Raw genomic sequence first — 24,849 nt, forward strand, 5'->3', positions numbered from 1 at the left:
CCCCGAATCGCATACTTCATCTGGTCATTAGTGGAAGCAGGAAACAGAATTCCCACCTGCGGGATGACAGGGCAGACCGGGACACCAAGTTGTCCTATGCCATCTGGATCAGGATATAGCTCGCCAGTCTGTTTTTTGTTGGCAACAGTTTGCAAGCTTCAGAATGTACAGAAAACCACTCACTCAAAACCTGCCATGGTTTTTCTTGAGATGCCTGGAAAAGAGTCACTCATGTGTGATGTTAACTTTATAGGTCTAGTGTTCAAGCTAACAAGTATGCTGGAATGGCATATACAAAATAACTGCGGAGCCTCTGCTTTCGGCCATGGCGAGGTTCCTAGGTGACCCCTGCACGAGGCCAAGGAGGTAAGGGTATTCCTACTCTACCCCCTTTTATCTCTCTTTATTTTTACGTTGTTGTTTGGTACTCCGCTTGGTCCGAGTCCCAAGATGGCTGCCAACACTTTCTGGTTGAAGTGTTAACAGTCAATCAGATCTCTGCATGAGATCGGGAGGATTCGTGGAGGGTTTGCACCTCTAGTTACAAAAATGTGTTGTTCTTTAATACATCAAAAGCTACTGAACAGATTTACATTACAATACAACAAGGTCACTTTCTGGACCAAGATCTACCTTTCTGCCAAATTTGGTGTAATTCCGTTCAGCAATTCGGGATGTAGTTGTCTCTAAAATCTCTATGGAAGTTTAGAGGGGAAATGCAATTTGGTTGACCCCCCCTTTTTCTTGGCTCCCACTTGACGAATCACACCGAAACTTTTCATGCACAACTAGACAGATTACGGCCCTTTTTTGGGAAACTTTCTTGAAGATCCATCAAATGGCGGCAAAGTTATAAACAACTCAAATAACGCGACTGCCAGAAGGAGATATATATATATATATATATATATATATATATATATATGCGCAAACAGAAGTCTTTCACCACAGAACCACCAGGCAGGCAGCAACGAGGAAAAACCACGCAAGTCCCAGTCTTCTTTCGGCAAGTTTATTTAAAAAGGCAAGTTCACCAAATCTGACGCGTTTCGGGCGTCCGCCCTTGGTCACAGATCGTCAGGCAAATGAAAGAGCATCCCTTTTAAAGGGTACATTGCACAAATTTAATTAGTGATTTTTTTCTTTTTGCAGCACCATGTGATTAGAAACTAAAAACTGAGGACACACTACATATAGCTAACATAGATAGTCTGTTTTCTAAATCACAATTTAATATATATATAAATCGAATAACGGGAGGTATAATTACAATATTTACATTTTGTTGCCCAAATTTGTGTTAACATTCCATTGTGAGTTGCCATGCTATATATTTTGTAAATTTTATATCAGACAATTATTGTCAGTGTGCATTGAAAATGGCACATGATATCCGCATAAATGCGCTTATATAGTAGATTGCAAAGAAAGACACAGTATTCCTGGTGGTCATTTGTCATGAAAAAGTGCAATGTGCGTAGATAAAGTGCAAATGCAATTGTGCAAATAATGCAAAATATTCTGTGCAAGCATAGCATATAAATAAATATAAATATTTATAAATAATTTCATATTAAAATCATCTAAGCTTCTCAATTCATGAACCCTGATGCTAGGCATATGACCATATAAAAATATCATCTACGTTTTACTCTTTTGCAATCTCTCAATTAACTGCATGAATGCAATAGACATGTAACAACAATATGGATCGTAATGATTTACACTCAATTCCTTTATATATATTTAAATGAAGCAGCAAATATCGACCACCTTCCAAAAAGATTTTACTCTATACGTGATTCCAAAGGAGGAAACAAACTAGAAAATCTATCTTGATGTCTGTGTCCCAAAAACTTAAATGGGAAAAGTAATGTGAATCCATTGAACCAGTGAAAAAAATCAATTGTGCATGTGATAATAAAAAAAGGGATGATATACAGTGTGTGTAATAAAATTCATAATGAAATTAATAGGGTAAAGGCAGAGAAAGCAGAGAAAGCAGATAATGGCCCAAAACAAATCATTAAACAGGGATTGGTTATAAAAAAACATGTAAGTCTTCCGTTGTGTTCAATCCATTGGGGAATCTGCTGTCTAACTCAATAATGAATTGTGACTCAAGTCTTCTGAGCATTTTTTCCCTATCGCCACCCCGTCTAGATTTAGGGACTGAGGCAATGACATAATATTCCAAGCATTGTAGGTTGTTGTTATGTCTTGCCTTGAAATGTCTGGCAACAGGATAGGTGCCATCGTTATTAACGATGGCACGTAAATGCTGGAGTATTCTGGCATGCACCTGTAGCTTAGTGCTGCCCACATATCTGAGGCCACAGGTGCATGTCAGAATGTAGACAGCAAAATCAGTTTTGCAATTAAATGTGCCCTTGATGTTTTGGGCAATAGGACTGAACGGTGTCAAATATTGGGAAGTATTTCTTCCAAATTTACAAGCTCTGCAAGTTGAGCAACGCTTGAAACCCGGCCGGGACTTCAACCAAACCTCTTGTTTTGCTAGCTCAGGGAATTCGTGACTGATCTGGGTTTTAAAGGAGGGTCCCCTCCGATAAGTAACCACAGGGTTGTCTGGAAGCCTGGGGGCCAGAACCAAATCTGTTTTTAAAACAGGCCAGCGCTGTTTTATGATGGATTTAATTTGTCTGGCCTGTTTGCTATATCCGGTGATAAGCCTGGGAGTTTGTTCCTCCCTTGAATCAGTTGATACACATGATTCACTGTTGGTAAACAGAGACTCACGGGTTCTAGCATTGGTTTTCTGGATGGCAGTTTTTAAGACTGATTCTTTATATCCCCTACATCTGAATCTGTCTAGGGCTTCATTTGTGCAGGCCTGTAAATCTAGATCAGTGCTGCAAATTCGTTTCAACCTGAGCAACTCCCCAAATGGAATGTTGTCAATCGTGTGTCGAGGATGTGAACTACTGGCATGCAAGATGTTATTGCCAGCAGTTTTCTTTCTATGTAGTTTAGTGACAAGACGGCCATCTTTAACGTATAATTTGACATCCAAGAATTCAACTTCATTTGCGCTTACGTTAGAAGTGAATCTTAAATTTTCTTGGTTGTTATTAATACAAGCCAGGAAATTGTTGACACTTTCCAAATTGCCTCTCCACAGAATAAAAACATCGTCTATAAAGCGTATCCACTGTATGACATGTTTTCTGTACATTACACCATGGGTGTGCATGAGGACCTGTTCCTCCCACCAGCCTACGTGCAAGCATGCATAGCTGGGGGAGAAACAGGCCCCCATCGCCACACCTCGCTTTTGTATGTAGATGTTGTCACCAAATAGAAAGAAATTGTTGTTTAGACACCAACCAGTAAGTTCTAAAATCATCTTATTGTGCATATAGCATTCAACAGGTCTCTTACCAAGAAAATGTTCTAATGCATTCAAACCAGTTGTATGTGCAATACTGGTGTAGAGCGACTCAATGTCTAGGGTGATCAATAAAAGATCGTCGCTCCACGGAATATCCTTAATCTTGGCAATAAAGTCTCCCGTGTCCCTTACATATGTTGGTAATTCCTTCACTAAGTCCTGTAGGAAGTAATCTATATATTCGGTAACATGTTCTACCATTCCCCCGATGGCCGAGATAATCGGTCGGCCAGGTACTGGTGTGACTAGTTTGTGTACTTTTGGGAGGAGATAAAGTCTTGGTATTATAGGAAATTCCACATATAGGAAATCAAATTCTTGCTTTGAGATCATATTTTCCCTCTTCCATTTGTGGAGCAATTTCAAAAGTGATTCTTTGGCCAGATTGTAGTCTTTGCCTGAAGATTTAACATAACATGAGGAGTCATTTAGTTGTTTCATGGCCTCCTCAATGTAGGCATCTTGAGGCCAAATAACCACATTGCCTCCCTTGTCAGCAGTGGTAACAATATTTTTGTAGTCTTTACTCAGTTTCGAGACCAAGGATAGATATTGTTCCTCTTGTTGACTTTTATAACGCTTCTTGTGCTTGATCTTATATTGCAGTTGTTTTAGATCTTCCACAACAACGTCATAAAAAACATCTATCGAGTCTTTTGGCATTACAGGCATGAACTTTGATTTAGCTTTAAATGGACTGCTGTTTGCGCCCATCTGAGCCACAGAGGCCTCTCTTAGTTCTTCCTGGGTAGAAATTGGAACAGAATTGGATGTGTCATTGTTGGCCAGTTGATGCAAAGTGAGAAATGCTTTGGCGTCTCGAGCAGGCACATTTAAATTTACGGTGACTCCACTGGTATTGCTATTCGCGGTGTTGCCTGAGGGACCATCTTTGATATTAAAAAACTTTTGCAACTTAAGTTTTCTAATTTGAGGCAAACACGTCACAATTTTAAATAAAATTTGATGACATGCCAGGATTAGAACCATGGACAAATATATTTACATAATTATCGGGACAGCCCCAGTGGGCTAACCCATTGCCACAATAGACAAATTAATATGAATAATTTTAAATAAACCACGGTTACAAAGAATCTAATCCTGGCATGTCATCAAATTTTATTTAAAATTGTGACGTGTTTGCCTCAAATTTTGAAATCGGTACATTAATGACCCTTTATAATTTATAGTTCGTTTTGTGGCATGAAATTGTCAGGATAATACATTAACTGTCTTGAAAGTAATCATGAGAGCTGATACACAAGATATTTTCGTAAAGAACTACCAGTCTGTTTTCACTATTTATGATTTTGTAGTTCGTCACGTGTCACGCAATTACTGTTCTGTTTAAAAATGGCTGATAACTTTATGTGAATCGTTAGTGAACAAGCCTGTTCTACAGGCGAAACGCGTCTAACGTTTGTGCTGACAATAAAAGATTGAGCGCAACAGACAAGTCGTCGACTTTCCTTTCTTAAAAGGAACCTTTTTGTTGATATATATATATATATATATATATATACACACATATATATGCACACATATATATATCCTACTAATGGGTACTGAAAACCCATTAGGACATAACTTGGATGCTGAACTATATGTGCACCTTTGAAGCACTAGAACTGATTACCTACGATTGGTCTTTGAACTATTCTGATAGAAAAAAAGACTTCCATACAATACTTTCCCTGTTGATCCAAACTGTACTTGTTATTGGTATCCACTGTATCTCTTGCATCTACTCACCCTTTTACCTTTCTACTATTGTTGACACAGGATACATGAATTTTCTCCTTGTAACAATTGGAAAAAGTCTTAAGATAGTACTAAGCCAAAACTATTATTTTCCCTTGATAATTAATTGACATCATGATTGAACACTAGCTCATACTTTATGAGAATTAATGATGAACATAGGAACACTTGAGTAAAATATTAGAAAATCACTATTCTTATAGACAATTCATCATACAGTTGGGTTTTACTATCAATACTTGTTGGCTTACAATTAATTACTTATCGTTTAAGGTACTTTACCGTCATTTTGACTTATCCCCAATTCCAATTGTAAAACTTTGAATGAAATAATTGTTTAATTTTTCCATATTGTCATCACTTTACATAGTGGACAATTTATCGTAGTTTTTGGATCTAAATCATGCTTTACTTTAAAACGATATAAATTACCGATGCAATTATTGTCCAGTATGTTTTCACTTTCTATTCTGGTATTGTTTCTTTAAAAAGACACTCTGGACACTGAGACTCTATGGTCCAGTCGAAGGCCGAGTGCCGAAACGCGTCGACCGTCTCTTGTGCGTGTTAACTCATGTGTACCTGAAAATAAACACTAATCGAGTGTTCTCTGCGGTGCTGTGTTTTTCTTGATGCAACGAACCCCTGGACTTGAGGGTGAAGCGAGAGGAAGTTTTGTTCCATATATATATATATATATATATATATATGTGCAAATCGCCGCCTGCCACTGCCTCACTCGGACAGAAAATGATGAAGAGCGGACCCAGAAGATGGTGCCAATCACAGTGTTTTATTTATTTGCCCAGCCCGACCGCCATTCCGCGTTTCGACCCCTACTCGGGTCTTGATCACATGATATATATATATATATATATCGTGCAGGCGGTGGTGCGCTCACACGGTTGGACTGCCGTCATCATATCAAGAGCCACAATTTTTCCACAACAGGAGCTCAGTCCTCATCCCGAAATGCGTTAGGCACAATGAAATATGATGATGAAACATGCCGACTTTGTATGCTGTTTAAAGTAATGGAAGTTACCTGGTAAGTCCGCTCTTGTTGTGGATAAACTGTGGCTCTTGATATAAATGCATCGGCCATTACCAAACTTTTTTTAAAATGGAATAATAAAAGTATTTGCTGCAACCTGAGTGGTGTGCCGCCTTTCTCTTTGGCCCGTGCTCAAGACAGGAACGGTCGGATTCCTGCACTGAAAAGGGTGTCAACAAGGTGTGGTTCAGACAAATATATATGTATATGTATTCCCTTAAAAAGGCACAGTTAAAGTACAGTAATGGCTGCAATTGAAACCAAAATGGTGCGAAAAGTATTCAGAGAACAAAAAAGTGTCTTCAATAATTCTGAGCTACCTATACCATCAGAGGCACTATCACTGCCTCTGAATGGTATATTCACGGAAAAAAACAAAGGTTAAGGTGACAGAATAGTTAGGCGAATATATCAGTGACAATAGTAATGTTTTGAACTAAAAAACAACACAGAAATATAGTTAGAGATATAGTTAGAAGAGCTAACAACTTGCGCCCCCACCATACACTGCTTATGACCTCGCATATTACATCACTCATGACTTGTTCTATGTCATAATTGATGACATCACTGATAATATCATACAATGAATGTGTTAGTTTGTTTTGTAGTTTACATAGAGGTGGATAACCACAATATTAATTCTCTACCTAAATATGTACAGCCTGTGTCCAGCTAATGGGTGGGTTTACAAAACACTTGTGCTCCTAATGCATCATAGATGTGTAGAGATATTGAACTCCTTAAAAATCTTTGTATTGAAGAGTAACTCTGTGTGCAGATCACAGTTCACATCTTGTGTCCAGTATGTTCCACTTAAGTTTTTCAGTTCTGCAGAAAATGTTTCCAACAGGGCAAGGATTCTACGTAGTAGATACTAAGTATTGTAGGCAGCCTAGAGTTTTTAAACAGAATGATCGTAGTATGTCAATTTTACCATAACATAGAAGACTGTGTGCACCAGGTCTTTACCCCATGTACACATGCTTGTTATCTTCAAAAGATGGGCTATCTGTAAAGTTTTAACCACAGTATGCAGGCTGCAGGTATTCAGTCCTTGGGTATTTTTCAGCAAATAGTGTCTCTTTGGATAGGTTTGGCATAGATTGAACAATGATTTCAGTAGATATTTTTCATGAGGGTTTCACTGTCTACAAACAGGATGGTACACAGCAACCTCTCTCCATAGAGTAAACACTGTTTACAGTACCCACTTTTCTACTCATATCCAGATCATTCCTCACTGTAGGTTCAATGACTGTGAAGGGTTTGATACAGATAAAGGCTGTCTGTAGTAGGACATTATATAACAGAAGTTGAGTATCTGGAGGAACTTTGTTGTCTTCAAATTGAACATCATGTGCAGTAGGGGTCTTTCTGTGGTTGATTGATAATGTGAACTCGACTACCCATGTAGTGTATGGTGTAGGGTCAATGTTACACATAACAGAAACTTGCTACACCTAATGGATTTGTAAGTGTGATGGCATTACTGCTGCTTCATATTATTCTGAGCTCTTTGCACTTACTTTCAGATGTCTAATGCCAAACACTTTTATAGAGGAACATGTACAAAAGAAGCTTGGATGAAATATTTTAAGATGTCATAAATTAGGTCATAGAAATGTCATGGTTGATGTAATGTGTGAGGTCGTAAGCAGTGCACAGCAGAGGCGCAGGTTATAGTTAGCTCTGCTAACTATATCTGGTGAATTTCTTTGTTTATTTTTAGTTCAAAACATGAATGTTGTAATTGACATATTCACTTTACCATAACATCACTTTAGCCTTTGTTTTTTTCAGTACATTTGTAAGGTTTTTTAAACACAAAACAGATCTTTTTATTGTTGTTGTTAAACCTGACATCCTTGATGTGGTTTCCCTAACTTTTTGCCTTCAGAACTTCTGTTTTTGCTGACTTCATTTTTGCGGGCCTTAGGATTCTGCCCACTTTACTACTCCAGACCAGTGCCAAAGTGCTAGTGCACTTTCCCTAAAACATGGTAACATTGGCTTGTCCACAATAGTTATATTTAATTTAATTATAAGTCCCTAATAAAGTGCACTACATGTGCCCAGGGCCTGTACATTAAATGCTACTAGTGGACCTGCAGCACTGATTGTGCCACCTACTTAAGTAGTACTTTAAATATGCCTCAGGCGTCATTGCAGAGCCTGTATGTGCAGTTTTAAATTGCCATGTCGACTTGGCAACTTTACCCTCTTGCCAGTTCTAAACCTTCCTTTTTTAATACCTTTAAGTCACTCCTAGGGTAGGCCCTGGACAACCCAGAAGGCAAGGTGCAATGTATCTAAAAAGCAGGACATTTACTTTTCAGTTTAACATGTCCTTGTAGTGAAAAATCCATAAATTAGATTTTCACTAATACAAGCCCTATATCTCTCATAGGTGGGATCACCTTATTACATTCTATAAGCACAATTTCCAAATAGGAAGATATGACTGGTTCATGTTTGGTGTCTCTGGAATCCAAATTTAAAATCCTAACTCGTGGTAAAGTCGGATTTTAAATTGCTGTTCTGAAAATGCCACTTTTTCGAAAGTTGGCATTTTCTTGGCCTTAGCCATTCGGTGCCTGCAGCCTAAAAAGCTTGAGAAGGCAAAACTTTAGCTGGATTAATGTGAGACTGTATCCAACCTGCACTCCATTGTGGTCGGCTTGAATTTTTGGATTTGACCTAATCTATTGCAACCAGATATTGTTGATTGGCGCTTTAAGTTTTTAATCATTATATTGCAGTTTATTCAATAAAAATTCATAACTCCGGTTCTACTGATTGGATTTTTGTAATTCTGGTCTTGTTTTGTTCATTAAATTAAGCTATATGTTTCTAACCTGGTGAGGGATATTTTTTGTGGTGTTTTAACTGTTTTACTGTTTGAAGTGTTGCACAAATACTTTACACATTGCATCTAAAGTTAAGCCTGACTACTCTGTGCCACGCTACCAGAGAGTGAGCACAGGTTCATTTAGGGTGTACTTGTATCTTACCCCGACTAGGATTGTAGTTACTGCTTGACCAGGGCTTATACCCCAGTTAACCAGGAACACAGTTTCTGACACTTACATTAACCTTTGTTCTTTTCAGGGAATTTCTGTGTTTTTTTTTTTAAACAAAAAGAAATCTTTTATCACATCTCACCATAGCATTACTTTGACCTTTGTTTTTTTCAGTGAATTTTTATGCTTTTTTAATGTGAAGTAATATTCAGGCACATGCATCAAAAGAAAAACCTGTTGCAAACGGGCAGATTCTCAGAATTGCAATTTAAGTAATCTCTAAATTGCGATTACTTAAATTGTGATTGCATTTAAGGAATCGCAAATTGAGATTCCTTAAATGCAATGCATCAAAGTAAAAAAAATTGCGATTTCGCTAATAGGGGGCGCAAATTACCATGAAGTTGAACTTCATGGTAATTTGCAAAAACTTTGAAAAATGCACTAAAGTGCATTTTCAAAGTTCCATTTTACACACACACACACACATGCCCTTGGGGCATGTGTGTGTGCAAGATGTACTCATATGCAGATTGATTTCAGGGGTGCAAAAGGGGTGACCTTTTGACACCCTGGCACCCTTGAAATTGCATTCTCAATTTGCGATTCTCTAATTGAGTATCGCAAATTGAGAATGTCTTCCTATTTATTCCTATGGGCCACTAGGCCCGTAGGAATGAATGGGGAGGTATTCCTTAATTGCGACTCGCAATTTGCAGGTCGCAATTAAGGAATGTTTAGAAATCGCTATATTTAAAGCGATTTCTACATGCAAAGGCTTTTGCGATTCGTTAAAAATCGCAAAAGCCAACATTGATGCATGTGCCCCTAAGTAGGTGTGTTTTTAGCAATTTGGTAAATCGTATTACCATAATTCAAGCCAATTACCCACTGCTCACGGCCTTCGGCCATGTGCAGCGGGGGTTGACCACGGCTAAAACCCCGGGGACAGCAACTCAATGCCACACATGGCCTTTGGCCATGCACAGCAGGGGGTTTACCCTGTGGCTAACCCACCCAGAGACAGCGGAACCCCCACAGGCAACAAACCCCATGCTGCGTACAGCATTTCATTGCACACGGCATGGTGTTGGCAGCAGACAGCCACTCGTGCACCTCATACCTGGGGACAAAATCTAAGGGAAGGGGGCATGCAGACCCCCTCCCCGAGCTTTTATATGCCCTGGGGACACCATCCCCCTGTGCCAAATACAATAAAAAGGGGGAGGGGCTGCACGGTCCCCGTCCCTTTGCCTTATCAGGCCCCACAAACTCCATCCTCTGGGCCAAATACAATTTTGAAAAAGGGTACGGGCCAACCATGTCACAAGATGGCTGCCATCACTTCCTGGTTTGAAGTGTTGGCAGCCAATCAGATACCACCATGAGATCAGGAGGGGTCGCGGTTCCACCCCGTCCCTATATGTATACAACTGGAAATGTCTTTACATTTTCCAGCAACTACTCAACGGATTTACACCATTTAACAGAAAGAGTGCTTTCTGGACCAAAAGCTACCTTTCTGCCAAATTTGGTGTAATTCTGTTCAGCAGTTCGGGCTATAGCTGTGTCTAAAGTAACATAGAGAAAAAGTGTTTTGGGACCGCCCTTTTTCTCGGCCCCCGCTTGACAGATCACCCCAGAATTTACAAGACAGCAGCTGAAGTGACTGTCAAATTAGTTCTGAAAAATCCACAAGGATTCGTCAAACGATGACAAAGATATTGGCAAATGAAAAAAATGCTCTTCCTATGGAAACTACATCCTAACTATAACTACCTACCGGCAACCGCCAGTAGGAGATATAGTCAGGTCAGACTTTCCAGTAATTATAACTTTTGTGCTGTGTGACAAATTTGCACAAATCCTTTTTTAAAAAGGTCATCCACTTTGGCTGCTACATGGAGAGTTTACACTGGTCTGTCAAGTGGAGTCCAAGAAAAAAGGGGGAGGGGAAAAGTGTGATTTATCATTTAAATTCTTGTAGGAAAGTTTGCTCTCTGTCAATGGAAGTACACCAAATTTGGCACAAAGTTAGAATTTAACACAGGAAATGTAAATTGGTGTAAATTCGTTCAGTCATTTTTGAGGAATTAGCATTTGAAGAGTGGCTTAGGTTGGATATGAAGGAGTTAACCTTCAGAAAAAGTTACAGATATCTGGACTGTTAATTTGTGGGAGTACTGTGGGACACCCTTTGTTCCAAAATTCAAAAAGTATCCAAATATGTTTGGTCAAGAGAGTTGTTTCTCTCATCAGCCAATTAGGTCCTAAAAAGGAGCTGCTCTACAGAAGCATTCTGATTGGCTGGCTGCAACACTGTGACAAAATGTTGCAGCTGCCATTAAAGGCCTGAAGGAAAGGGCATATAAGGGGACAGGGTGAGTGCACCCTGACACCCACCCCCATGTGGGGGCAGGCCTGGTGGCCAACCTCCACTGCACACATGCAACAGCTGTGTGCAGCGGGGGTTTGGCTGACCTCTGGGCTGGTTTGGGTGCAGGCCCCATCATCGAACTGGTGAAATTGAGAGCATTAGGTACTGATAAAGCACTTTGAGCCAGACCCTATGGATGACCCTCTATAGTTTGGTAAATACACTACACACATTCTTGATAAGCAGAATGGTGTACAGCCTTAGAACCACGCTTAGAACCACACTGTGAATTAAACCATTTCTAAACAGGTCAACCAGACAATGTACATTCTTCAACAATGTATAATGTCTCAACATCTTCCGGGAAGTTCAGCACAATGTACAGTGTCTCAAAATATTTATGCAAGTTCTGCAAATAAATATCAACACCTTACAAACCTACACTTTACATAGAATTTGTCCATATATTTAAGATGGGCATGTGCTGAGACATCCCAAGGTGGATAAACTATTGTGAGTCGAAGCTTAGACTTTTCTCATACATATTTGGCAACAGGCTTAGTTTTAAATCGCAACATATGGGAAATGTGCCTCCTCAACCCATACTAGGTGCACTCAGTCGTTACCTTGTTTAACATGGAGTACTGCTTGCCCTCAAAACTTTTCTGGTAGGTAGACAGTGCACCATATATTCTCTGGAATGCACAGCCAGACTTGACTCCAGGGTTATGCTTTTTCTACTCTATACACACACAGGTGTACCCTATAATTCTATGCTGTATATGATTGCAGGCCCTTTCAACCAACTTTCTTTTTTAAAAGGATGTAAGCATTTATGGAGTAATGTGAATACCAGTATTGTGGATGATACAATCAGTGATGTAATAATTGATTCCATTAATATTACCATTTGAGATATTCTCAGTGATATAATCCATGATGTCATTGAAAATGTTTTGAGATTTTAAGTGATGTAATATGTGAAGGCGGCAGTTCTAGTTAGCTCAGTGAGCTAAGAATTTCTGTGGTTTTCCAGTTTTTTAATTGTAAGATCTCATGTCATTTCTACACACATACATATATATATTCACTGAAAAAAACCAAAGGTTGCAAGGACATTATATTTAGGCTCAGATTTCACTTGTACAAAATCAGTGAAATTCAGAAGTTATAGTATCCTGAGCTAACTATAACTTTCGCCCCCTGCAATGCACTACTTATGACCTCACATATTACATCACTCATGACAAGGCTAGTGACATCACTAATGACATCATTCATGACCTCATCCAGGTCATCCTGATTGAAGTGTTGGAAGCCGTTCAGATCTCTGCACGAGATCGTCAATATTCATGAAGTCTTCCCGCCTCTAGATACACCGATTTGGATTTTCTTTAATATCTCAAACTACCAAACATATTTCCACCAATTTACAAAAAGCTCGCTTTCTGGGCCAGGATTTAGGTTTCGGACAAATTTAGTGTAATTACGTTTAGCGGTTTGGGCTTTCGTTGTGTATAAAATCTCTATGGGAATTAACATGGGAAACGCACATTTTTTTGACCTCACCTTTTTCTCTGCCCCCGCTTGACGGATCACCCTGAAGCTTTCCATGCACAATAAGACCAACCGCCACACTTTTTGGGAAATATTTTGTGGAGATTCGTCCACCGGCACCAAAGATATAGACAAGTCAACAAACGGTTTTCCTATGGAAACTAGGTCCCAACTATAGCTACTTACTGGCAACCACCTGTAGGATATATATATATATATCTAACACCAACCAATTTCAAATACGAAATTATGCACGGACACCAAGGAGATATGCAGTACGAGTTGGTTTATTCGCTGCAGCGAATAAACCAACTCGTACTGCATATCTCCTTGGTGTCCGTGCATAATTTCGTATTTGAAATTGGTTGGTGTTAGATATTTGGGGCTGCCGATTACCCCTGCACGGACAGCCCTGCCAGACAGCCTTCATTGATATCGGGATTGTGCTACAATATATATATATATATATATTCACTGAAAAAACCATAGGTTTCACACATGTTATAGTTAGCTGTACATTTTACTGATAAAAAAACCAATGAAATTCCCCCGTTATAGTTACTGTAGGCAACTATAACTCACGCGACCGTAATCCTCTGCTGATGCTAATACTGTATTTAGACACTTATTTGCCCATGTCTTCTTCCATTAAATTTTAGCTATACATATATTACAAATATTTTTTTTTCATAAAGACACATATGTCATCAGCAGAGGATTACGGTCGCGTGAGTTATAGTTGCCTACAGTAACTATAACGGGGGAATTTCATTGGTTTTTTATCAGTAAAATGTACAGCTAACTATAACATGTGTGAAACCTATGGTTTTTTCAGTGAATTTGCAAGGTTTTTTAAATGCTAATTCCTACTATAACGTGTGTGAAACCTATGGTTTTTTCAGTGAATTTGTACGGTTTTTTAAATGCTAACTTACTTTACGCCATTCGTGGCGTGCGCGCCCAGTTAACGCAGTTCATTCCATGCGCGCACCGTGCGCGCACAGTGAGCACGCGGTGCGCTTCGCGCACCGCGCGCCCACTTTACGCAGTTAGTGCCATGCACGCACGGTGGTCACGCGGTGCGCTGCGCGCACCGCGTGCCCACATTATGCGGGATGGGCCATGTACGCACAACGCGCTTCGCGCACCGTGCGCACATGGGGGACATATTATGCGCATCGTTGTGAAATGTTTTGTTTATTATTTTCATTTGTTTGATATGCCATGCACAAATGGTGCCCTTAGGGCACCATTTGCACTTGGGGTGGGGAGAGTGTGGATAATTTTTTTTTTTTTAAACCAATTTTTACCGTACGCATACGGTAAGCGATATCGGCCCGTATATCACTGCTGGGTGAATATTATCTCAATAAACTGCCCCTTTACACATTTTTGGGCTTCATTTATGCTGCCCCACTCAGAGTGCGAGAGAGAAAATGGCGGCCGCCGCTTCCTGGTTTCGGCCGAATCGAATGTTTAATAAGATCTAAGAGCCAATCAGAATTGCGCTCGCGCACGTCACCGTACGCGTACGGTAAGCGCACCGTAAGCGCACCGTAAGCTGGCTCAGATATATATATTGATTTAAAGGCTATTTTCTCAGAATCTACTGAACAGATTTACACCAAACCTACAAAAGGCACTTCCTTGACCTGAGGACTACCTCTCTGCCAAATTTCAAGTAATTCTGTTCAGCCGTTCGGGCTGTAGCTGTGTCTAAAGGTCCTATGGAAAAATGCATGGGAAAAACGCGTTTTGGGACCCCCCTTTTATCTCAGCCCCCGCTTGACGAATACCCCCGAGACTTTCAGGGTAGGAGCGGAGCGTAGCGCCCCACCTATTTTGAAACATTCGCGAGGATTCGTCGACCGGCGCAAAAGTTATTCAAAATAGAATGTTGCGGATTTCCTATGGAAACGTGGTCCTAACTATAACTACCTACTGGCGACCACCAGTAGGTAATATATATATATATATATATATATATATATATATATATATATATATATATATATATATATATGTGTGTGTGTGTTTGGGTGTTTATATTGCACAAAAACACAGTGATATGAAACCTCATAATTTGAAAATTATTTCACAGTTCCCTGTAAAATATTATTTCATCATCATAATGACATTCCCAAAACTACTCTGTAGAGCTTCACCATTTTAGGGCTATGAGGATTATGTGGCATGGATGGCCAAATTATGTGTCATGATTAACTAAATTATGTGGTACATTCTCCAGCAGTGTTATTGTCAACCATTTTTTGCGAAATCTGCAAATTATGGTAAAATATGTGGCAAATGCGGTAGATTCTGCAGCCTCAGAATTGCATGAATCAGCTGGCCTTCACCATCTTCCACTGTTTTTATCGATTTCCTTTATGACATGTAGACAAAACCAGAACATTCTGATTCCAATTAGTGGCAATTGGAAACTGCACTGTGAAGAAAACTGTTTTTTTAAAGCTAACTGCACCAAAATAAATGTAATATAAAAATACATAATGGGTACTATGTAATATAGTAATATGGCCCTTTATTGCCATCTTGGGGTCTTGGTGATATTTACAAACCACTTGGCCTTCAGCCTCATGGTTTATGATGTCACCACAACCCCCAGAGGCAACATTGGGTCATATTACATGCTAACTCGCTATGTTTCCTCTTCATATAATAAATGTTTTGCTGTGGTTATTGCACAAAATGCAGTGGTATTAAATAATTGAATATTATCCACATTTTGCATAAATTGTATAAGTCCTGTGAAATACAAATTTCCTGTAATGGAAGCATAACCTAAGCCTGATTTGCTTCTCTGCAGCTTATTAGTCTCTTAGCATGGCAGTGCATTTAGATAAAAAACGATTCTGCAGATCTTTGACATTGTCCATTGTGTATCATTCTATTCAGGAAACATAAAGAAAACCACATATTCTAATTCCAGTCAGAGCCCATTGTTAGCTACACCTTACTGAGAATAGCGTCAACTATCCTCGCCTTCTACAGACAGAATGTGACTTTTAACAATGGAAAGGGTATTTTTTCTAAAGCTATACAGTCTTACCTGCAGAATTAAGTGCTGTTCTCTCATTTTTACTGCAGACAACATTTAACTATTTTCAGTTAAACATTCCATTGAATGAAAAACACACTTTTTTCAAGCTAAGTTTCTCTAAATAAACATATAACATACAAAGTACATAACAGCTAACGTGTATTATGGCCCCTATGTTGCCATTTCAGGGTTCTGATGACATTCACAGACCTCTACGCCTTGTGGTTCCACTTTATAAAAACATTGGACCATATTACATGGTTCCCTGTTGTGTAACCACTATATATATGTATGTACATTCCAAATATGACATGTTCTGGTAGAGGATACGGTGATCTTGTCGCATTTTGTAAAGAGTACTCTTTGGTTTAAGTTTCAGGGTTGATTCAAAGTGAGAAAGAGATACATATTTGATTATTTGTGCCAACCATGCGCTCATTACATACACATCATTAAAAACCTGAGTGGAAATATCTAAAATACATAAAGAAATCATAATTTATGTAGCTCATGCATCAAATATTGCTAAAGGGCTAATACCTACTACATCTCAAGGCAAGAGATGGATTCTACATCTTCATCCTGTTTCTCCGGTCGCTTAATACTTTTATGAGAACCTGTCCATAAAAGAAACAAAGTGTTAGACAATCAAAGAGGGTATGGTGGAAATATGCTAATTTCATTATCTTCTCCTCAGTATATTAAACTGCTGTTTATAGTTTTGCATTTTGCACCCTAGTGGCTGCATAAGAATAGAAAGTGCCTGTTGTTTTTTCTAGTTCATCTGCACTCTGTGCAGATATGTCTTCTCCTTGCTTCATTGCGCTTTCAGTTGTTTAATAATAATAGGAGTGGGTCAAACCTAATACGTCATAATGCTCACTTCTGAATACATTCATCTGTAGGTTTCTTAAGATCTACATGCTCCCTCTTGGACAACTTTTGTGTTAGATGCCTTTTCTCAAGTGTGACGTCTGCACAATGTACAACCATGTGTGCAATTTGTACCAGATTTGATTATACGATAAGATGGAACAATCCAGTTGTGCTGGAACAATTTTCAAAGTGGGGGTGCCGCCATCAAGGTTACACCACTGAAGTAAGGGGATCAGTGACAAATCCAAGCATCACACAAAGAAAGATTGTAACAAACAAGCCAAGACCCTTCAGTTGGACAGTGGTAGGGGTGTTATATGTAGCCGATGGTGCATTTAGGAGTACACTGTCACAAATATATTACTACAGCGACAGCATTGTGCGGTAGCACACTATCATTTACAGACATCATATTCTCCATTGAAATGGCCACTAAATTTTCAGAGACATTCAGTTTTACTGATAAATAACAATGTGTGGAAATCAGGTTTTAGCAAATATTTTTCATTTGCACATCACTATGTGTCTTGATTTGTTTTGATCCTATTAAATCTTTGTTTTCATCACACTTAGAATAACAAAAAAAGCCCTTCATTTGTGCTTTCTTAATTGCTGATATATTTTTTAATATTTGTACAGTACATTTACATGTATTTAAATGTTGTTGTGTTAAAAAATAATTACATAATGCAGCCGTTCTTTACACAGATCCTGTACTCCAGCAAGACAGCTATATAGGTCACTTTTACAAAATCCTCTCTCCCTTTGTAGTCAGAAAATAGAAAGTAAACACCAATCTCCCTGCTAAACGATTAGGAAACAATTTGTCAGGAGATAGCCTGACATTGGGCCTTTGGCTTTGAAGGCACATCAAAAGATAAAAGCAACATTCCAAGCATCTTTAGTGCTCGTTCACCTTCTGAGCTCCAGCATAGTTATTTATGGGGGTGCTGCAGTCCTACTTCCAGCGCCTAGGGTAAAACCAGGCCTTTTGAGGAACGTGGAATACATTTACAGCACGAATATTTCTAGTCGCTTCGGTTGTTATTTTAACTGTTGAGCTTTCTGAATGCAAGGCCTGAGTGCACTTCCGTTTTAGATGCGTTGATGACAATTTGGATTGAGGCTAGAGCTCTGCGCATGCTCAGTAAACGTTTCTCGTCTGTTGTGTGGCGGAGCACGCTGTGCAAGGCGGCCCCAGGAAAAGCACTCAAGCGCCGGGCCTTTACAACTTCTCTCTGCCCTTTCATATATTTCCCTCTGAAGTGTTTTTAGGACACCAAGAGACTAAGCAGTAGTTATTGATTTCTTGCCTGGGAGCCGGAAGAGCGGATAAAAACGCTGAAAGACTTAGTAACGTGATTGATGATGCAGCGATTTTCACTGCTCCTTAAGTATCACGCATGTGTGCATTTTAAGAAATGATGACACAGCACATGTTAAAATCGTCTATTTTTCCTCAACGGAGGCTGATCCCTCCTCCTGCAACTGAATAGTCCTTTTTAGCGATCAATGCACGCGGCATACTCGTATCACTTTGCATATATATATGCTCATTCATATTTTATGTCAAAAAAATCAATACACTTCATTTTATTGCATTTCGTTTTTTTCTATATGTAGTTTTGGCATTAGAAAAATATGAATGATAGTTGAAAACAATAGACAAAAAATGGTACACAGTTAAACAAATTCAAAACTAACAAGTACAGAGCCTAGAAGCACAATAAAATAGCCAATAAAGTGTTTAAGGAAAAAAAGACACCCCTTAAAGAAGCCTTACAAGTACATTTAAGTCAACAAGCAGACACTGAAATATCGCCTAAGACATGCTACTGGACTAGAATTGCTGTTATACAGTCATCCTTTTTTTTTAGACCCATATTTCCTTTAAGAGGTGTGCCCCAGGCCTCTTGGTCCCAAACTCACCAGGCAGGGCACAATAAATGTGCATTGCTCCCACATTTATGTGGTTTGTTGCTCCCACACCTGTGCATCCGGAGCGTTCAGGTTTCCAACCAACAAGAACCTTTTGTTGTAATTGTAGACCGTACAGAGAGAGAGACGTTGTCTGTTGTGAACCACTCTGACAGACACACACCTTCTTCAGATGTTATAACAGCAGCTTGTTCTTACATAGAACTCAATCTCGTAGTTATTGCTGTAAATACCAGGGTTTGCTATTTCCTAATCAATGATGCTGAAAGTATCAACCTTAGAAGTAGGAAAGGCTGAGATGGCTAATGAAGGGATGAAACTCACAACCTATAAATCAGACCAGCTGTCTGCCTGCATGAGGAGCTTAACTCACTGAGCTATCCGCCTGACACAGGCTCATAAGTCAAAGCTAACTGGTCAGATTCTTGCTATGGCCCGAGGTCCTCTATATGGGACGAGAGGAAACGAAAAAAAGGCCTCCAGAAACTGTAGATTTAATCAAGGCAAGGAAGGAGCATTCAACTCTCACCCCACGCGCTTCTAACAGGTGTTTTAGCTGCACTTACTGTAGATTCTTGTAAATCTGCGTATAATAAGAAAATTAGTCAACGCTAGGGCAGATTTTTCTCCTAAGCACACGTACTTGCGAGGGTCAAACCCAATATATGGTTCTACTTCATTTGCCAGTGAGAGACTTACCGGAGGTAATGCCAGAAAAAGCAGTGACAACTTTGTGGTTGTAACTTACTCTAGATTTTGCTCTAGATTTGGTTCAATTTTAACTTCATAGTAGCCCTTCATTTGGTGCTCTGCATTGAAAGTACTGTCTCTACGGGGCACAGATGGCAATCGAAACTATACATGGATTGAATCCCAAGTTGTGCTACAATGTTTTTCAATTTTGAATGAAAGCAAGTGTTTTTTCGTGGCTAGCCAATATCAAGCATGTATTCATTGCAGCTATTTATTTATTGTCCTATATCCATAGAGCAGGCAGTGTCATACCATTTATTCCACTCAAGTACATTGTTCAGTTGTTTGTAGATAGATCCAAAACGTGCTAATTGTTCGGGTCACGTAGGGAGACTATAGGAAATGTATTTTCATAGAAGGGGATACACAAAGATAACTTGCCCCTTAAATCTAATAACAATGGTCAGAGTTTGGTATTTGCTGATTTAGAACACCAATTAATTAGCCCAGAAGACAAGAGAAAGTGGACGGGCCAGGACCACCGTAGCCAAAATGTCAATTGGATATTACTGTACTCATTTTTTAGCAAAATAATCAAATTATCATAGCTTGATAGTCAAAATTTTAAAACAGAAATAAAAGCTAAGCTCTATTCATACCTTATGGAAATGCAATTTTATATGAAACTAACATATATGGCTCAGACCTCAAAATATGTGTGGCTCAATGTAAATTATTCAATATTAATGTTGAAACTAAAATCACAGAATTAACCATCAATAATTGAGAACCTAAATAAGGCACGATTAGTTCAGTGTTTGTGTAACCCAGCATGAGTTCAATGTTTGAATGTGAAATCAGAGAGGAAAATCATCAAATAGAAAAAGCTAGTACATGGCAACAAAGCATTTACAGGTATTTATGTAATTATTACTGTTAGAACTGGGGTTCTAAAGTTGGCAGAGGTAGGTACCTTTGACCAAATAGAGACCCTTGCTTCTAAGCCAGGGAAAGGGGATTACACTAGTGGATAAACCCTGCTCACCCCCTTGGTAGCTTGGCACGAGCAGACAGGCTTATCTCAGAGGCAGTGTGTTAAGCATTTGTGAACACATGCAGTAATACAATGAAAACACTACAAATGGACACCACACAGGTTTTATTAAAAAAAGTATTCTTTATATAGACTTAACACAAGACCACAAATGACAAAAATCCACAATACTGTACTTAAGATTGACTTAAAGATAGTAGAGTTAACTTAGTTCAAGTTGATGGCAAATGCGACACAGTTCTCACAAAAGTACCTGGATGCGTAACACAAAATAAACAAAAGGCTCGCAGCGTTGGAGATGCGTTGGTTCCTTGCTTCGGGGGAGACGATGCGTCACGCCTCAATGCTTGCGCAGAGTAGGGGATGCGTCTTGATCCTTACCGAAGAGGAGTTGATGCGTAGATTCTCGTGCTGCAGCCCGGATGCGATGCGGCAAGATGGCACCTCGAAGCGATGCGACAATCCGGTGCGATGCGATAAGATGGCGCCCTTGATGCGACGATGTTGAGACGATGCGGCACGCCCTGGCAGCCTTGCGGTGACTCTGTACTTTAGAGCCGTGACAGGCCCTGCGACACGCTCCTCCGATGATGCGAGGGCGACCCTCACGGTTGCGATGCGCTTCTCCGGTGATGCGACAGCAGACAGCTGCGATGAAGGCACACTTCTGGGAGATGCGGCAGCGGCACGCTTCTACGGCGATGCGATGACTACAGCTGCGGCGGCGACACACTTCTTCTCGTTGCGTCGCGCTTCCAGCTCCCAGCGACACGCAGGCTTCTGCAGATAGAATTCCCAGCAAGGAAATTCAGAGGAGAGCTGGTGGTGAAGTCTGTTGTCCCTGAGACTTAAGCAGGAGGCAAGCACAGGTTCATGCCCTTGGAGTAATATTATGCATGATGATGAAAGTCCTGTAAAAGTTCCTTCTCCTCTCCTTGGCAATGAAGCCACCACTGCAGGCCAACCCAACAACACAGCACACTGGCAGGGGGGCAGTCCAACTCCTACAGCTTCCTTTGGTTCTTCTCCTTGGCAGAGGTTTCTTCTTGTTGTTCCAGAAGTGATCTAAAGTCTTGGGGTCTGGGTCCCCATATTTATACTACTTTTCTCTTTGTTCTCTGAAGGAAGAGAGGCCTTTGCCTAGTCCAAACCAGTTCTGGTCAGTCCTGGAGCACTTTATTTACCTGACTCCTTCTTTCCTTTGAGAGTGCAGGGCAGAGACATCAGACACACCACAGGAGGTGGAACCAGCATTGTGGAGGGAAGGCACAGCCCTATTCAGGTCCCAGGTGCAACTCCTCCCACCCATCTACATGCAGATCTTCCTATTCAGCCCTGTGCTGACTCACCCTCTACCCTGGAATCCCCAGCCCCTGTCACTCACAGAACCAGACACACAATCCACAACCTAGTAGAGGCAGGCTTGGACAGTTAAGCAAGAAAATACCTACTTTCTAAAAGTGGTATTTTCAAACACAGAATGTTAAATCCAACTTTACTAAAATATGTATTTTATCATTCTGAGTACAGGCATACTAAACTCGAATTTCTACCATGTTCCCTGAGTCAGTTAGGCTTATAAGATGTAATAATCAAACTGCCCATTCAGGCCCATGGGGAACAGGTAGCCTTGCAATAGTGAAAAACGAAAACGGCTGTCATTCACTATTAGGACATGCCACACACAGCAGGGCATGTTCTACCTATACTTACAATGCACCCTGCCCTTGGGCCTACCATAGGGGTGTCTGATATGAAGATAAGGGAAGGTTTAGGAACTGGCAAGTGGGTGCACTTGGTCAGTCAGCATGGACGTACCAGACTGCACATAGGCTCTGCAATGGAAGACCTGAGACACACTTTACAAGCTGCTTCAGTGGGTGGCACAACCAGTGCTGCAAGCCCACCAGCAGCATTTGATTTACAAGCCCTGGGCACACATGGTGCACTGTACTAGGGTCTGACAAGTAAATCAAATAACCCAATCATGGAGTCACTAATCAATACATCAATTTAACATAGGGAGCACTTGCACTGTGGCATTGAATAGCAGTGGCACAGCGCCCAAAGCATCTAAGCATCTAAACCATATCAAAAACAGAGGAGGCAATCAGAAAAATGGAAGGGAGACTCACGCCAATGGTACCAGGTCTAACAATTACAGATACACATATTTTGCAATTATATTGATCAGAAACAATTGGGTTCAAAACAGCTATAATTGTCCACTGTGGGGCAGGATTAGTCTACTTCTGCAAGAGAAATTCAGCTATTACATGATACATTGAAAATTAGTTTACAATTATAATGTATATGGAAGTATATAATGAACTTATCAGTACGCACAAAGCCCACGGGTTAGAGAAAAGCAACAAGTGCCTTAGAGTTCCTTATGAACGTGCAGAAAAAAGGCATGGGTATGGGGAAGGTGTCATATTACGCAAAACTATGCTAATGAACTTAGTGGACACAGTGACATAGAATTGTGCTGATTCTGAAAAAATGAAAAAGACACTAATAATTTAATGGTAAATTAAAATACTACAACAGGTCGCTCATGGGCCGACCTTAATATTCCTTCTCCCAAATGAACAGGGTTCTGCCTCCTGGACCTTATTCTAACTTCCCATGCATACTCCTATCACTTCTTTTCATCACAAAGCTGGATGGCTCTCAATTCAAAACAGGGACCTCTACAAATTGATGATAGTGGTATACAACATGGTTTATGGTACCTCTCTTTACTACCCTGCCAACATGCTCAGCCCCTACACACTCGTAAGAAGCGTACAATCCATCAAACAGAACATGGAGGGGTCAAATTAGAGTTTGTCGGAGAGGGCATTCAATCGCATTGGCTATGAAGTACCCTCTCCACCTAACTGAAGGTCCGCCTTCTTGATTTACAAATGAGCAGACCTTAAGTATGTCAGCGACGAGACTACTCCGGTGATCCGTTGGAGGGTTGGTGATTTGATTTGAGCACTCTCGTCATATAGAGCGGGAAGTTGAATGGACATTTTTCACTGCCACTTATCACAGGGTAAAAACTGGGGATAGGGGGCATTGGTAACTGCAAAATAACCATCACACTGTTGAAGACAGCTCCCACGGAGTGGTGGGGATCATTAGTTTTTGTATTTTCGAAAGCAAAATCCCATTTTGGGATTTTTGTTTTTGAAAATACAATAACATGTTAAAAGTTTTGTTAATGGTACTATCATTTTGAAGGTACCATCCATCAACATTTTTATATATTGATAGGAATACCTTTGTGTTAATAAATGTCAGGTGGATATATCTACATTTTGAAGATGAGCACCCTTGTTATGGTAAAGTACTACCGATGGATGTACCTCCATCCACCAAATTTTAAATCCGGCCCTATGTAACATCTAACGCAAGGAGAGCAGCATTCAGACGCCGTTCTCTCTACCTTCTCTGCCTTCATCGTTGATTCTCATAGTCTCCTGAGATTCAAGCCTATTGCATGCTCACTAACATATACAACTACCCTGGAATGCCATCTGCTGGGACTGGAAACAAATAACAATTCATGGTGCCCAATGTGTCAAATCATGCTACTATAATATGCATACTTGCCATATTGTTGTCTTCTCTCATTTGGTGACTTGACATCTTTCCATTGAAAAACAGCTTCTTTGTTCAAAACCTCTATGACCGCTCCTGTGTAGGTATTCCATGATGACTACATAGCTGTATACTGTCATTGTCCTTACAAAAAGTGAGGATAATGACAAAGAAATTGCATGCTTCTTGTTGCCAAATTAATAGAATTTCCCAAACCTTTTCCAGGAGTCTGCATAAAACCTTACTGAAACTTGAATGGAAATCTAGGGTTAAATTCTGGCCTGAACTTCGATTTGGCCCAAGAGGTACAGTTAAGTCTTTAAAATGTATCACATGTCTATATGCACTTGGATTCAAATGTTGTCTCTGTATCATATATTATCATATATTATATTCACACAATCAGGATTTACAGTCAAACCATTGAGATGCATTGGGTGCTACCTTGA

At 39.9% G+C, this 24,849-nt stretch overlaps 1 protein-coding gene and 1 long non-coding RNA gene across 4 annotated transcripts in view; one reads left to right on the top strand and one right to left on the bottom strand.

Annotated features, from left to right (window-relative positions):
• Window positions 1-24,849, top strand: part of ADAM22 (ADAM metallopeptidase domain 22) — a 1,168,071-nt gene that overhangs the window by 88,017 nt on the left and 1,055,205 nt on the right. The window lies entirely within an intron of this gene.
• The window catches only part of LOC146789365 (uncharacterized), a 170,055-nt gene continuing 162,009 nt past the window's right edge, over window positions 16,804-24,849 (bottom strand). Inside the window, exon 3 of the long non-coding RNA XR_014970073.1 lies at window positions 16,804-16,865. This is a non-coding gene — a long non-coding RNA (uncharacterized LOC146789365). The remainder of the gene's footprint in view (window positions 16,866-24,849) is intronic.

This window comes from Triturus cristatus, chromosome 10 (genome assembly GCF_964204655.1).
Source record: "Triturus cristatus chromosome 10, aTriCri1.1, whole genome shotgun sequence".
NCBI classification, from domain to species: Eukaryota; Metazoa; Chordata; class Amphibia; order Caudata; family Salamandridae; genus Triturus; species Triturus cristatus.